We start from the raw sequence: 17875 nt of genomic DNA on the forward strand, positions 1-17875 counted from the left end.
CTATGGGTCGAATTTTGAAGTGGTAAAACTTCGAAAGTCGACCATCGAATTGTAGTAATTCGTTAGTCAAAGTTTTTGTGGATTAAATTTAGCTGTTTTTTGATCAAATTCAAATTGTTCGATCGAAAGTAGAAATAGTTCGAATTGAACGATTGAACGATTTAATTGAACGATCGAACGATTTTCAATAAAAAAACTTTGACTTCTAAAAACTTAGCCAAATACTGCCTATAGGTTCTAGGAGGTCCCCATAGGCTAACATAGCAATTCGGCAAATGACGCCCATAGACTTGTAAGACTTTTTAAGTCAACGTTTCTTAAAGAGACAGTACTTTGATGTTCGAATGGTCGAATATTCAAAGTTTTTTCAATTCAAATCCACTTTTGGCCTATTCAATGGTCGAAGTACCCAAAAATTCAAAGTTTTTGAATTCGAAAATTCACTTTGAATTCACTTCGACCCTTAGTAAATGGGCTCCACAGTGTAACAACATCACACTGTTTGACAATGCCTCAGGTTACTCTCTAGTGATTGAGACTGTTGATAACTTTTATGACTGTAAAGAGTAAAAACAACATTGTGTAACTTTGCTTTTGATTCCAGACTATATAATTAGCTTTTGTTTAACAGTTTGCCCCCAGCATGTTTGAACAGTATCTTTAACCTGGCAAATTATTTATTTACAAAAACTCTGATAGTTTGTATTACCCCTCTAAAGGAAATTCCTGGTGTGATTGACTGATTGCTAGTTAATGTATCAGTCGGCTGTTAGAAGGCAGAAGCAAGAGCCGAGAACAGGGTGCTTTGCATAGGATTCTGGATTTAGGGTACCCACGTGACATTAATCTACTAAATTGCTAAAGTGTTTACAGCTGTATCAAACTGAACACCTAATACATAATTATTTATATATTTTCTTTGCTGCCGTATTTCATTCAGCGGGGAAACCACATATGCCATACACCACTGACTGACAGAAACACAGGCAGGATTCTGGGTTGAAATTTAGCAGTCAGTGGCATATGGCATGGTATATTCTGTATAAAATAAGAGGAGTGTTTTAACCTGGAACTAACACAGTGGACATCAGGACAGAGCCTATGCCAAATTGCTGCCATAGCCCAACCCACCAATACATGATGGGAACTTTTAGTGATGATAGAAGGTTGTACTGCCAGTTCCCATCTCAGCCCAGAACAGTAAATAAAAAGTAGCAATTAGGGATGTAGCGAACGTCGGAAAAAAAGTTCGCGAACATATTCGCGAACTTGCGCAAAAATGCGAGCGGTTCGCGAACGGTTCGCGAACCCCATAGACTTCAATGGGAAGGCGAACTTTAACATCTAGAAAAGACATTTCTGGCCAGAAAAATGATTTTAAAGTTGTTTAAAGGGTGCAACGACCTGGACAGTGGCATGCCAGAGGGGGATCAAGGGCAAAAATGTATCTGAAAAATCTGCCTGTGTGTGCTTGGAAGAGATAGTGTAGGGGGAGAGCTGTTAGTGATTTCAGGGACAGATGATAGTAAGTTTGCTGGCTAGTAATCTGCTTGATACTGCTCTGTATTGGAGGGACAGAAGTCTGCAGGGATTTGAGGGACATTTTAGCTTAGGTAGCTTTGCTGGCTAGTAATCTACTGTTCTCTTTAAACAACTGCCATACGTTGACCTTGTAGGCATTGTTTGCCCAGTTTTTTTGGACGCAGCCACTGAAGCACAGTTGCCAGAAAAAATATGCCATATAAATGCTGAAAATAGTCATTTTTCGCCATACGTTGACCTTGTAGACATTGTTTGCCCAGTTTTTTTGGACGCAGCCACTGAAGCACAGTTGCCAGAAAAAATATGCCATATAAATGCTGAAAATAGTAATTTTTCGCCATACGTTGACCTTGTAGACATTGTTTGCCCAGTTTTTTTGGTTGCAGCCACTGAAGCACAGTTGCCAGAAAAAATATGCCACATAAATGCTGAAAATAGTCATTTTTTGCCATATACGTTGAGTCAACGTATGGCAAAAAATGACTATTTTCAGCATTTATATGGCATATTTTTTCTGGCCTCTGTGCTTCAGTGGCTGTGGCCAAAAAAACTGGGCAAACAATGCCTACAAGGTCAACGTCGTTGACCTTGTAGGCATTGTTTGCCCAGTTTTTTTGGCCACAGCCACTGAAGCACAGAGGCCAGAAAAAATATGCCATATAAATGCTGAAAATAGTCATTTTTTTGGTCGCAGCCACTGAAGCACAGTTGCCAGAAAAATTATGCCATATAAATGCTGAAAATATAAATTTTTTTGGTTGCAGCCACTGAAGCACAGAGGCCAGAAAAATTATGCCATATAAATGCAGAAAATATGCATTTTTTTGGTCGCAGCCACTGAAGCACAGTTGACAGAAAAATTATGCCATATAAATGCTGAAAATATAAATTTTTTTGGTTGCAGCCACTGAAGCACAGAGGCCAGAAAAATTATGCCATATAAATGCAGAAAATATGCATTTTTTTGGTCGCAGCCACTGAAGCACAGTTGCCAGAAAAAATATGCCATATAAATGCTGAAAATAGTAATTTTTTTGGTTGCAGCCACTGAAGCACAGAGGCCAGAAAAATTATGCCATATAAATGCAGAAAATATGCATTTGTTTGGTCGCAGCCACTGAAGCACAGTTGACAGAAAAATTATGCCATATAAATGCTGAAAATATAAATTTTTTTGGTTGCAGCCACTGAAGCACAGAGGCCAGAAAAATTATGTCATATAAATGCAGAAAATAGGCATTTTTTTGGTCGCAGCCACTGAAGCACAGAGGCCAGAAAAAATTAAACCAGTAGGGTTTGCACCCTAGTTTGTAACGGTGGCGGAGGGAGGAGGAGGACGCTAAAGGACAGCTGTGTGTGGAGTCATGAGGCTTGAAGAGAAGGACAGCTGCATAGAAGTCAGAACAAGTCTTCCGGCGTGCAGTAACCCTCCGAGATCCACCCCTCATTCATTTTAATAAAGGTCAGGTAATCGACACTTTTGTGACCTAGGCGAGTTCTCTTCTCAGTTACAATCCCTCCTGCTGCACTGAAGGTCCTTTCTGAGAGCACACTTGAGGCTGGGCAAGACAAGAGGTTCATGGCAAATTGTGACAGCTCTGGCCACAGATCAAGCCTGCGCACCCAGTAGTCCAGGGGTTCATCGCTCCTCAGAGTGTCGATATCTGCAGTTAATGCCAGGTAGTCCGCTACCTGCCGGTCGAGGCGTTCTTTGAGGGTGGATCCAGAAGGGTTGTGGCGCTGCCTTGGACAGAAAAACATTTGCATGTCTGACGTTACAGACTGGCCAAAGGGCTTTGTCCTTGCAGGTGTGCTCGTGGCAGGATTACTGGCACCTCTGCCCCTGGAATGTTGATGAGTTCCTGAAGTGACATCACCCTTAAAAGCATTGTACAACATGTTTTGCAGGCTGGTTTGTAAATGCCGCATCTTTTCGGACTTGTGGTATGTTGGTAACATTTCTGACACTTTATGCTTGTACCGAGGGTCTAGTAGCGTTGCGACCCAGTACAGGTCCTTCTCCTTAAGCCTCTTGATACGAGGGTCCTTCAACAGGCATGACAGCATGAAAGACCCCATTCTCACAAGGTTGGATGCAGAGCTATCCATCTCCGCTTCCTCATTATCAAGGACTGCATCATCCACGGTCTCCTCCCCCCAGCCACGTACAAGACCAGGGGTCCCCAAAAGGTCACCACTAGCCCCCTGGGAAGCCTGCTCCTGTTGGTCCTCCTCCTCCTCCTCCACAAAGCCACCTTCCTCCTCTGACTCCACTTCTGGCACCTCTCCCTGCGTTGCAGCAGGTGCCTGGGTTCGTTCTGGTGATTCCGACCAGAAATCGCGCGCTTCCAGCTCCTCGTCACGCTGGTCTACAGCCTCATCTGTCACTCGTCGCACGGCACGCTCCAGGAAGAAAGCGAAGGGTATTAGGTCGCTGATGGTGCCTTCGGTGCGACTGACCATATTTGTCACCTCTTCAAAAGGTCGCATGAGCCTGCAGGCATCGCGCATAAGCACCCAGTAACGGGGGAAAAAAATCCCCAGCTGTGCAGATCCAGTCCTACCACCCAGTTCAAAAAGGTACTCGTTGACGGCCCTTTGTTGTTGCAGCAGACGTTCCAACATAAGGAGCGTTGAATTCCAGCGAGTCTGGCTGTCAGAAATCAAACGCCTGACTGGCATGTTGTAGCGCTGCTGAATGTCAGCAAGGCGTGCCATGGCTGTGTAGGAACGTCTGAAATGGGCCGACACCTTTCTGGACTGGGTGAGAACGTCCTGGAATCCTGGGTACTTGGAGACAAAACGTTGGACTATTAAATTTAACACATGTGCCATGCAGGGCACATGTGTTAAATTGCCTAGTCTCAACGCTGCCAACAGATTGCTTCCATTGTCACACACCACTTTTCCGATCTGCAGTTGGTGTGGGGTCAGCCACCGATCGGCCTGTGACTGCAGAAATGACAGGAGTACAGATCCGGTATGGTTTTTGCTTTCCAGGCACGTCATCCCCAAGACAGCGTGACAACGGCGTACCTGGCACGTCGAATAGCCTAGGGGGAGCTGGGGGTGCACAGGTGTGGAGGAGGAGAAGGAGGACCCAGCAGCAGAGTAAGAAGAAGAAGAAGACGAGGTAGAGAGCGATGGAGGAGTAGAGGTGGTGGCAGAACCGCGTGCAATCCGTGGCGGTGACACCAACTCCACTGTTGTTGTTGAGCTACCCATTCCCTGCTTCCCAGCCATTACCAAGTTCACCCAGTGGGCAGTGTAGGTGACATACCTGCCCTGACCATGCTTGGAGGACCATGCGTCAGTAGTCATATGGACCTTTGGCCCAACACTAAGTGACAGAGATGCGGTAACTTGGCTCTGCACATGTTGGTACAGGTGTGGTATTCCCTTTTTAGAAAAAAAATTGCGGCTGGGTACCTTCCACTGCGGTGTCCCAATTGCTACAAATTTGCGGAAGGCCTCAGAGTCCACCAGCTGGTATGGTAAAAGCTGGCGGGCTAAGAGTGCAGACAAGCCAGCTGTCAGACGCCGGGCAAGGGGGTGACAGTCAGACATTGGCTTCTTACGCTCAAACATGGCCTTCACAGAAACTTGGCTGGTGGCAGATGACTGGGAATGGGAACAGGTGGTCAAGGTGGAAGGCGGAGTGGAGGGTGGTTCAGACGGGTCAAGGAGAGCAGAGGTAGAGCAGTAAGATGCTGGACCAGAAGGAGTGTGGCTTTTAGTTTGCCTGTTGCCTTTGAGGTGTTGCTCCCAAAGTGCTTTGTGCTTGCCGCTCATGTGCCTTCGCATAGAAGTTGTACCTATGTGGCTGTTGGGCTTACCAAGGCTCAGTTTCTGACTGCACTCATTGCAAATTACAATGCTTTTGTCAGAGGCACACACATTAAAAAAATCCCACACTGCTGACTTTTTGGAAGTGTGCGATCTGGCGGTAACAGTAGAAGTTGGCGGAGTTTGCGGTATTGGCGGCAATGGCGGGTGCGTTGGCCGGCTGAACACAGGTGCCGATACATGTTGTTGCCCTACTGATCCCTGCGGGCTGTCCTCCCTGCTTCTTCTAAGTCTTATTCTCCTACTGCCTCTCTGACTCTCCGTCTCTCCATCTGAACTACCCTCCTCTTGCTCTCTTCTACTAGGCACCCACAAAACATCAATCTCCTCATCATCATTCTCCTCAGATGCATCAATTTCTTCTGACACATCACAGAAGGAAGCAGCAGCGGGGACCTCCTCCTCATCACTCATTATGTCCATCTCTATCGTGTTCTCTGCCAGAATTAAATCTGGTGTAAGGTCCTCATCTCCTTCATCTTCTTCTGGCAATAATGGTTGCGCATTACTCAGTTCAAGAAACTCATTGGAAAATAACTCCTCTGACCCCAGTGAAGAAGGGGCACCGGTGGTGGAGGAAGTGTTACGTGGGGTGGCCATAGCAGTGGAGGATGAGGAGGATGTTGTGGTAAAGTTAGAAACGGTAGAGGATGGGGTGTGCTGTGTAAGCCAGTCAACTACCTCTTCAGCATTTTGGGAGTTCAGGGTCATTGGCTTTTTAAAACTGGGCAATTTGCTAGGGCCACAGGATTGCATAGCAGCACGGCCCCTAGCACGGCCTCTGCGTGGCGGCCTGCCTTTGCCTGGCATTATTTTTAAAAAAACAACAACAACAACAAAAACTCAGTTGGTTTTTCTGGAAACGATAATACACACAGCTAGATGGCGGGTTGAAGAAAACACTGTGCAAATAATGCCTACAAAGTCAACGTATACACTACTACAGCGGTGGATACGGATTACGTAAAATATATGAATGCTGCTTGAAAAAAAGTAACTCAAGTGGTTTTTCTAGAGACGATAATATTATCAATATTTAGACAAAATGTGAACAAGGTCACACAGCTCGATGGCGGGTTGAAGAAAACACTGTGCAAATAATGCCTACAAGGTCAACGTATACACTACTACAGCGGTGGATACGGATTACGTAAAATATATGAATGCTGCTTGAAAAAAAGTAACTCAAGTGGTTTTTCTAGAGACGATAATATTATCAATATTTAGACAAAATGTGAACAAGGTCACACAGCTCGATGGCGGGTTGAAGAAAACAGTGTGCAAATAATGCCTACAAGGTCAACGTATACACTACTACAGCGGTGGATACGGATTACGTAAAATATATGAATGCTGCTTGAAAAAAAGTAACTCAAGTGGTTTTTCTAGAGACGATAATATTATCAATATTTAGACAAAATGTGAACAAGGTCACACAGCTCGATGGCGGGTTGAAGAAAACAGTGTGCAAATAATGCCTACAAGGCCAACGTATACACTACTACAGCGGTGGATACGGATTACGTAAAATATATTATGGCTGCTTGAAAAAAGTGACTCCGGTGTTTTTTCTGGAGACGGTAATATTATGGATATTTAGACAGGATGGGAACAAGGTCACACAGCTCGATGGCGGGTTGAAGAAAACAGTGTGCAAATAATGCCTACAAGGCCAACGTATACACTACTACAGCGGTGGATACGGATTACGTAAAATATATTATGGCTGCTTGAAAAAAGTGACTCCGGTGTTTTTTCTGGAGACGGTAATATTATGGATATTTAGACAGAATGGGAACAAGGTCACACAGCTCGATGGCGGGTTGAAGAAAACAGTGTGCAAATAATGCCTACAGGGCAAATAATGCCTAAAAGGTCAACTTATACACTACTACAGCGGTAGTAAAATAAAAAAAAGTAAAATAAAAAAAAAATGAATATTAAAAAAAAAAAATTAAAGTTGGTGCTGCTGAACTACTAGGAGCAGCAGATTAGCACACCAGTCCCACTCCCCAACACTGCTAGACTAATAGCACTGGGCTCTTATAGTAGTAGTAGTAGTAGTAGTAGTAAAACAACAAAAAAATAAATAAAAGCAGTCCTTACAAGAACTACTGTTATTGCAGCAGTCAGCAGATGAGATCAGAAGCAGGACAGCTGCCCACTGCAGCTACATACAGAGCACTGCAGTAGAAGGTAGATTACTAGCCAGCAAAGCTACCTAAGCTAAAATGTCCCTCAAACCCCTGCAGACTTCTGTCCCTCCAATAACAGAGCAGTATCAAAACGATTACTAGCCAGCAAACTTTCAACTGTCCCTGAAATCACTAACAGGCAGCAGCTCCCTACACTATCTCTTCAGCACACACAGGCAGAGTGAAAAAACGCTGCAGGGCTTCGGTTTTTATAGGGAAGGGGAGTGGTCCAGGGGAGAGCTTCCTGATTGGCTGCCATGTACCTGCTGGTCTGGGGTGAGAGGGCAAAAAAAAGCGCCAACAATGGCGAACCCAAAATGGCGAACGTCGCGCGACGTTCGCGAACTTCCGGCGAGTGCGAACACCCGATGTTCGCGCGAACAAGTTCGCCGGCGAACAGTTCGCGACATCTCTAGTAGCAATAACAATAAATTTGTAGCCTTACAGAGCATTTGTTTTTAGAAGGGGTCAGTGACCCCCATTTGAAAGCTGGAAAGACTCAGAAGAGGAAGGAAAATAATTAAAAAAACATAAAAAAGAAAAAATGAAGGCCTATTGTAAAGTTTCTTTGAACCGGCCATTCTATAATGTACTAAAAGTTAACTTAAAGGAGAACCACCCCTTTAAAGGGGCAGTATATTCCTTTGTTCAGCATGTGTTCTATAATTAGGGTTTGTGCCAAAAAATATTTTTTTGGCTAATGTTATAATCATGTAAAATCTATGGGGTTTTTTTAAAATTATTTCTTGAGCTAAACAGGGAAACTTAAGCTACTCCATGTTTGGTCCTTGCAAGGTAGATATTAGATAGTTATAGTTAAATTTCACCAGCATTATTGACTGCTACTGTAACTAAACAGTCACATCAAAAGGTTTAGGGAGGGGGGTATATACTGGTATTCTAATTATCTACCTTGCAAGGATTTTACATAAGTCATTCAGAGATGTATTTTGGAAGGATCAGTTGAAAAACAAACTATGATGCTGGATTTATTCAATATTTTATCAGATTTACACACATGCATTAAAAGTGGTTAATACTATCTAGTGGCAAAACTAAAGCAGAGGTCCCCAAACTTTTGGGGATAGCATCCCTTGGGGGCAAATTAAATGGTCAATTAAGATGATATTTGGGGGTGAGTCAAAACACTACATCTTATATGTATGAATGGGTGAATTTTTTCGACTTGTTTCGCCGCGGAAATGACTCCCATAGACTTGTATGGCGTTGTGCGACAAAAAAAAAGACGCGGGTCAAAAAACTTTTTTATGCCCATAGACTTTAATGGGCGTGAATTTTTGACGAAGCGGGTCAAATTCGCCCATCCTTACTTATATGAAATGTTTCCATACACCGCTAACAATGTAAATGGGTTTGGATGGGTTAATGAAACCACTGCAATAAAGCATTCAGTGTAACATAACTGGTATATGGCTGCACTTCTTGGGACATGGTCTAGCCCATCCATATCATAACACAAATTAAAGCACTTATTTTATCTTGCCCTCTATATAGATTTGCAACAGTGAGATGCCATGGAATGAAATGGTTAAAGTTTTGATTTACCAAAGTCTGCAAGTTTTAGTTCTTCTATGTAGCTAATGAGAAGATTCTGGGGCTTGAGGTCTCAATGGAGGATGTGCTGGTGATGGACACAGGCCAGGCCTCTCAACAGCTGGAACATGAAGAGCTGGCAAGGGAGACAGCAAGACAGATCAAAAGGGGATTCTCTCCTCTTTGCACAGAATCACTTGCACTGTTTGCCTAAAGCTCTGGTTAGAATCAGTAACACACATGCCTATGTACTATCATCCTATTTTAATCTGTCTGAAAGGTATTTCAAGATCCAGACATACAGTATATCTGTAAGCCAGTAGAGACAGCAGCTTTGGACATATATGAACACTTGGATGTATCTCCGGTAACGAATACAATGAAAAAACAAATCTGACAGTATTGCTGTGTAGTAACAGGAATGAGTCCTCTAATTTACAGCGTCATACATAGCTATAATGACTTGCGTCAGAAAAACTCCTGAGTTGGTTTACTAAACTGCAACCATTTCTGTCATTTTAGGTTTTAGCACACAAATATAAAGTTGCCTATTATAGCATCTGTGCTATGTTAGCTGTTCTGCAAAACTTGAGCCCGAATTGCGGCAATTAACACATTCCTTTTGCCGCCCAGAGAAACTTATTAAAGGGGAGCTGTCACCCAAAAAAAATGTACCAAATCCTATTTTGTCATGTTAGTCAAGCAAATTATACATTAATTACACAGTAAAAATGATAGTAGGCAGCAGCCATTTTGTGGACACTGTTATTAAGACAAGACTTGCATCATCTCAAAATCATGTATGTGCACCAGAATGGGGGACCTGATGTCCATCCCCATGCCCTGGTTACACAATTAAATGGTAAAGAGAGGGGAATGTGGGGAGAGCAGTGACAACTAGTAAGTGCTGAATGGAATATGGATTTCTTTTTTAATTTGAAAAGGACTTTTATTATACAGCTTTTGATGTCAGGGTGACATAAAAATCCGTATAATAAAAGTCCTTTTCAAATTAAAAAAGAAATCCATAATCTTTTTTTATTTAAGCATTCATAGCTGTTGTCAACTCATTTAATAATCTCAGCTGTCAATCAAATATAGTCTGCCCCTCCTCTGTGCCTTAGGCATAGAGGCGGGGCAAGCAATTACTTTCACTTTCCATTCAGCACTTCCTAGATGTCACTGCTCTCCCCACATTCCCCCAGTTCTCTTAATGATTTAATTGTGTAGCCAGGGCATGGGGATGGATATTGGGTCCCTTTCCCCTGGTGCACAAACAAGATTCTGAGCTGATGCAAGACTTGCCTTAATAACAGTGTCCACAAAATGGCTCCTTCCTGTTTGCTATAATTATGAGTTCCCAGACTGATGGAAACAATATTCAAATAATTTATACAGTGTAATTAAAGTTAATTTTGCTTGACTAACATGATAAAATAGGATTTGGAATAATTTTGTTTGGGTGATGGGTCCCCTTTAATAAAAAAAACAGCAGAAATTTTTAGTAAGTGAGATGTGATGTCAATTTTTTATCATGAGCAGTCAAAATAAGTCCATTTGGGAAGAATGATACTTATAAATGTTTTATTACTGATATTAATCCACAGACCATAATGACATTTAATAATATATTATTATGAATAATTACTATTTATATGAACAAATCATTGGTGTGGTCACTTGCAATAGTGCTAACAAATATCCATAAGATTTATACCAGATTGTGCAGTGAAATGGCACATAGGACGTTGTTGCCTGTGGAAAACCTGTGCTTCTAATAAAACGTCCCTAGTTTTCTTCCTACAAGCAGTAAGGTGAGTAGCATTCAAGTCAAACAGTTTTTTTGCACACTTGACTTTTTTGTTCAAATGCATTAAGGCCAATGGGCATCAAAACATTATTTTTTCACACAACTTTTTTGTTGCAGCAAATTTTTCCATGGTGACTTTTTGCTGCAGTTTTGCAAAAAATGTGCAGGTGGCAAAGTTCGGAAATTCACCGGAAAATCCATGACTGGCGAATAAATTCTCCCATCATTAAACACCATCAGTCATTGTGTGGTGCTTTCAATAATTGTGTTACAATGTATAGCTATCTTGTGCAATCAGATCTAAGATAATAACCAAAACGGGAAAACCTGACCTGTGACCACCATTTCCATGTTCTGGAATCATCAGCCTACTCATAAGAAAATGGCCATTCACTTTGGAAGAAAACAAATTCATTAAGTCACATCATGAACTACCAGATTGTGTTGTCTTTCATCCAAATCACACAGCCAGCTTTTAAATAGAAGGCAAATAATACCACCTTATTAGGAAAGTGTCTTTAGTCAATAAAATATCAGTGGATAAAATACTTAATATAAATACAGTTCTGGGTTAATAGTTTGCCAGCTCAGTGCTTTTAGAGAGGGAAATGATGGTTTGTTAAAATGAATACTTGCCTGGAAGCAATGATTATGGTTTAGTCAACAAGCGTAGCCTTGTAATAATCTGATTGACTTTGTTTGAAAAATACTTTTTTTCATCGGCATACTTCCTGATACATGGACCCTCTACTATTTTTCAGTCATGTGATTATACTGTAGTTCTGTCTTAAATCTGAGTTCATGTTCTGAAATGAATTTGTTTTCTTAAATCACTGACAAATAAAAGACGGATAAATATAATAAAAACAAAATTTACTTAGCAGAAAACTAGTATTTTATTGTTTCTTATCATTTTTTTTTATTATTTCGAGATGACTAGAAAAAAACAAACAATATTGCATACAAGAATAGTATGTCTACATATATATATATATTTATTTATTATTTATTATCATAAATAGCACTGCAATTTAAATAAAGACTACAGATCATATTATACAGTGGTTGTGTCACTTGCTAAGGGCACCTGAGGCATGGGATGTGTATAAAAAACGGATCCACACACACACTGGTTAATGCAGTCAGGGAGTATCCCCTTTTATTCAGCCACCAAACATTCAACGTTTTTCAACGTTGAATGTTTGGTGGCTGAATAAAAGGCCATACTCCCCGACTGCATTAACCAGTGTGTGCGGATCTGTTTTCTATACACACTTAGGGACCCGGCCGGGTCAACGGAAGAAACGCACCACCAGTTGCAGGATTGGTGAACTACAGGTGTGCGGTAGGAGAAATTACATTGTAACCTGAGGCATGGACCCAGGTTCTGACACTAGTTATTACCCTGCAACCTGCATTATTTATGTTGTACCAACAGATATTATACATTGTCTATAAAAGTCCCTGCCCTTGTGGAACTTACAGATTACGGTTGCTGAAATTAAATAACACATTGAGATAATGGCAACAGTGTAGGAAATACCAGATATTCTGACTCTCCACAGGTTTAGCTTTAGTGTTCAGTGACTGGCAATGCAAGTTTCTTTTAAAATTAGCCTAAACCTCTTTGACAACCGACCCTGCCGCAAAGCCCCTCTGAGTCCCCTGCCCCTGCTACAAGCTGCCTCCAGCCCACCTCCCCTCTTGCGCCTGCTTGCTTGCATGCATACCCCTTTTAATTTCGGCAACTGGGGCAGGAGAAAGAGGTCGGGAAGCAGTAACAAGTGCAGGCAGGGAGTGGGTCTGGGCCAGTTGGGTCCAAAAGAACCGGGTCTACCAGATTTTTTCCTAGTGTTCTGCCAGCCCAGTCTGACCCTGCAGCCAAGAATATACATTTGTGAACACTAAACAACAGTGTTACACACATAGAGGGGCAGATCGTAATCCGTTTCAATGCAAGATGATATTGATGATGGACATGGGGATAAGGATGTTTGTGTATTATTAGGAAAGCAGAAAAGACAAGAGACGTAGTAAAAGAGAAAGAAGGAGTAACAGAATGTTTTATGTGACTGTGACTTCCTTAATTACACAACATTCTCAATTTTAAAAATGATCAGCGATTGATCAGACACCTGAGACCTCTTTTTTAGTGGAAAAAATAGTTTCAATTGAGAAATAGAATTTTTCAGATACTTGATTACAATGGTTTGTTTTTGCATTCATTCTTGTCCTAGAGAAGTCTGTGACATAAATGGAAATATTTGTCTTGAAAATTGGATTGAAGCACAGTATAAGAAGAGGTTGATAGTACATTTATTTCAGCTGAATAGAGTGTAAACAATAACAGCAGAAGTCAGTGGACCACAAAATTCAAAGGAACCTTTTTTTTATCAATAAATGTGAAAGTGATTAAAAGAGACGTGATGTAAACTAATGTTCTCAGTTGTTTTCTGGACCCTTTATTATCTTCACTCTACTTCTGCTGTATACCTCCTGTGTTTGCTGCATCTTCCCTTACACTAAAATCACCATGCCCCCAAGTTATTTGGCCCTGCTCATATTTACAAATATTAGCCCATACTGGAAAGAGAAGAACGATAGTCAGGGCACTACAAAAACTACATGGAGGAAGAAGAGAAATTCAGAGATAATCATATACAAGACTTTATCAATCAGGGATCTGCTCGATCACCAGAAATAGTTGCATTTAACTGATTTAATGGGGTTGTTTGACTAGGGAGTGGTTTAATTGTCCAGTTAGGCATCTAGCTATATTTATAGAGCATCAAGTGGAAACAAGCATATTATTCCATGGTGACCTAACCTGCATAACCACACAAAGATGGATCACTGGAGGGCTGTATAAAGTGCTAGGAAATAAATAATAAAAATAGTTATGTAAATGTATGTTATATGCAATATGCATACTCTACGTTACCTTACATACGTGCTCTGAACAGTACATGTCACATACAGGCAAACCAAGATGGGAGTTACTGAAGATCTTGCAATATTTAACCTTTAACCTTGCAATGGGTTAGTGTCATAAACTCTAAAGAACTCCCCCTGACATTGTAGTGAAGAAGTCCTCCAGGATGCTGGGACATGTACTGCGCCAGATCTGTGTGCTGCAACAAGGAAAGAGTTAAACTGCTAAACCCGCCATTTCTCAAGTAAATAAGAGCTACAATTTGTTAAATAAACAGTAGTAATTTATGCAGGGTGTAATCCAATTATAATTTTCCTGCAGTATGGCTGAATCTGGTGCTGGCCTGCTGGGGTTCTCTGCTTGACTTTCTCAGCATAAAATTGTGGAGTGTTTTGAACGCAATGGATTTAACATCTATCTCCTAATCACCCGTGAAATGTACTTATAGTCGTAACATTCGGCTCACCCCGGATATTCATTTTAAGATCTTTTCTGGTGTATTTCCCAAAGTGGAATGTGAGCTCCCTCTTCAGGAATTTTAAATTGCAGCAGTTTTGAAAGAAGTAGTTTCCACTCAATAAGTGCACTGAACATTGAACGTTTGATGGTAAGGTTTTAGGTACCACAAGCTATAAAGTTGTTTATGAAAGAACAAAGTGAGAACATTGATAATTCTTGAAAAAAAAACTCAATTTGCAGAATAAAAACTATTTTATGATAAGACTTGTCTAATGGTGGCCATACACGGGCCAATAAAAGCTGCCGACAGACCGAGTCGGCAGCTTATTGGCCCAAGTATGGGGGCCCCCGACGGGCTTCCCCCATCGAGATATGGCCGAAAGTCGGTCAGATCTCGATCGGATGGGACTAAAAATCCCGTCAGATTGCGGCCGCATCTGTTTGTTAATGCGGTCCCGCGATCCGACCGTCCGCTCCTGTTCGCTAGGATCCGATTGTTGGGCTCTAGGGCCCATGATCGGATCAGCTCGATGTTGAATTTTATAATGTTCTTATGTGAACGCATGTCAAAAGGGGGAAGCCCCTTCCAAAAGGTTACTGGAAAGGGACTAACAACTGTGGGGCAAATTTACTAAAGCGCGAATCGGCTAACGCTAGCGCAAATTCACCAGCGTGACGTCATTTCGTTACTTTGTCGATTTACTAATGGGTGCTGGCGAAATTCGCTTGCGAAGTGGACCTACTCTAGTGCTACTTCGCACCATTACACCAGGCAAAGTTGCACTATGGCAAAGGTCCATAACTACGCTAATTCACTAACTTGCGCATTTTACTGAACGTTACCTCTTGCACCAGACTTGCCTTCGCCACCTGAGACCAGGCGAAGTGCAATAGATTAGATAGGGCTTGCTTCAAAAAAAGTTGAAATTTTTTCTAAGTCCCAAAAAACGCTGGTGTCTTTTCCTTTTTTAAGGGTGATAGGCTGAAAAAGATCGTAATTTTTTGGGGGGGGGGGTCTTTTTCCCCCCTACATTTCCTAACATATGGCACCTAAACTATACAGTGGGCACATGTGTAGGGCAAAATAACAACTATTTTATTTTATGAAGCTTTCCAAGGCTTGTGTAGTGTAATGTATTTGCTGCTGCACATACGTTCATTGTACTTTAACTTGGCGCCGTATTCAAATTAGGCATCGCTAGCGTAACTTCGCTTTGCTTGATGAATTAACGCTAGCGAAACTTCGCTACCTTTCGCCTCCCTGAGCGCAACTTCGAATGTTAGTGAATTAGCGGCGCCCTGGTGAAAGTCTGCGATAGAGCAACTCCGCAGGTTAGTGAATATGCCCCTGTGTGTTTTTAGCTTAAGTATGTTCTGTTCTATGGGCATACATACAAAATGAGTAATCTGACACTGAAATAATTGTAAGTAACATACCTCATCTTATTTTTAAGTTATTTAGCGTTTTTGTTTCACTTATACAATAAATTGTAGTATTAATACAAACAGCTAAACTGACAAACTAGAAGAATGATGTCCAGCATTCATCCTCCAGCAATTGAACATCCATCAGCTGGAGGCTGGCTTTACATGATCTTGTTATTACTATTTGTATAAGCTATATAAAGATTGTACATGTGAATATGTAAATAGATGCACAAATCTAGATATGTGTTTACCTACATGTAATGTATGTATTTATGTATTAACAGAAGATGCATATTGTACTCCTGATCAGTGCCACTTTTTAAAATGTTATAGAAACAGATCTATAATTAAAGCAAGATATATATATATATATATATATATCATTTTTTGCCATATTCATGTAATTGGGTACAAATATGCACAAGTCCAGTAATACACAGCTATTTTCTTAGAGTGGTCATGTTAAACTAATACCGTGGTTGACAATATTTAGGGGCAGTAGAGACAAACATTACCCGTAATGTTGCCTATAGCATCATCATCTTTGCTTTGTTTTCTAACTTCAAGGTATCTGTTTAAATCTAATTGCTATTTGATTGCTATGGGTAATATCACTGGGGATGTTTTCATAACAATGTTATAAATTCTCCAATACTGTTGATGTTATCACCAACCTACTAGCACAGTTCAATTACTCATCACCAGCTTACACAGTTTTGTATACACAATAACCTCGCTCTGGCTTACAAAGAATCAAGGTGAAACACACGTTTGTCTTTTTCATTTAGAACTTTTTCCCCCTCCAAATTCTATCAAGCATGATCCAAATTTGTCTTCATTCAGCAGCTTTAGATCCTACTTGAGGATCATATCTACTTGTGGATGATGCGGTCCTGGAGTCTTATCCTTCCATAAAACAGCAGGCCTTTTACTGCCTTGTATTTAATGATATTTATTTATTTTTCATCATGTCCTAAAGCCAGGTGCTTCTGTCAATTTTGAATGAGAATACAGATTCTTCTGGGGACAAAAGGTAGGTGAGCATGAGTGTGTGGCAGATTCTGTGAAAGGGTGCTGCTAATAAAACTGCTGTTTTCCCAGATACTTAAATACAATTCACAGTATCTTAACCCTTCCAATACCCAATATTCTCAGAAATATGTCAGTAATTCTTAAACATGCCTCCATCCCTATGTGTGTGCATTATGCAACCCTAGTCAATCAACCCCACAAAAATGTTACTATAGGTAGGTGTACTGCTTAACTGAATACAATTGGTGACAGGCTTTATAAAATGGATGCTGTACCGGACTGATTTTGTTCTGTTACAGTTCTGAAAGACAATCTAAACTCAAAAGGTAATGGTCATCCAAACCCAGCCACTTTGGTTCTCACTGGAATTTTAAATCTACAGTTGAAAAAAAAATCCTTGGACTGATCTGTGGGTTTAAAGCAGTGGGGTTGGCCAACAATGTTCTTTTGAGTCCTGTGTCATGAAAATTCTATTCTGTTATAGAAAATGAACAATTTTTATTTGGTCTTTTGGAACTGCAACTAGAACTTTTTATTGAGCAACTTTCCATTTTTGATTTTCAGCAGCTACAGTATCTGGTTGCTAGAGTCCAATGGACAAAAGAGGGTTTGAATAGAAAGTTAAGTATATAATAGTTTTTTTTCTGGCTGCAGGGGTCAGTGACCCCATGTGAAAGCTTGAAAGAGGCAGAAGTAGAAGTCAAAACATTTAAAAGCTGCTGTTGATAAAAAATAGGATTCAGTTGTATTCTAAATGCTAACTTACAAGTGAACAAGTTAAAGGTAGTAAATGAAAGTGATTTAAACATCAAGGGGTTGTTTTAAGATTGTTCACGATTACCAGAAAGTAGGTTTTAAGGCTGTAACTAGGCGTAGGCAGAAGAGGCGTCTGCCTAGGGCTCAACAATAAGGAGGAACTGGGCAGGTAACTGTTGAATGGTCCTCTCCTCTGCCTACCTCTAGTCCAGGTTTGTGTGTTTCTTCTACAACTCTCATCTCTTGTCAGTGCGTTGTCCCCTTCCCAACAATGTCACAGCGCATGTGCGCAAACTGGGGGAGGGGGCACCAGGCCAGCTT

The sequence above is a fragment of the Xenopus laevis genome, chromosome 9_10S (assembly GCF_017654675.1).
Source record: "Xenopus laevis strain J_2021 chromosome 9_10S, Xenopus_laevis_v10.1, whole genome shotgun sequence".
Lineage (NCBI taxonomy): Eukaryota > Metazoa > Chordata > Amphibia > Anura > Pipidae > Xenopus > Xenopus laevis.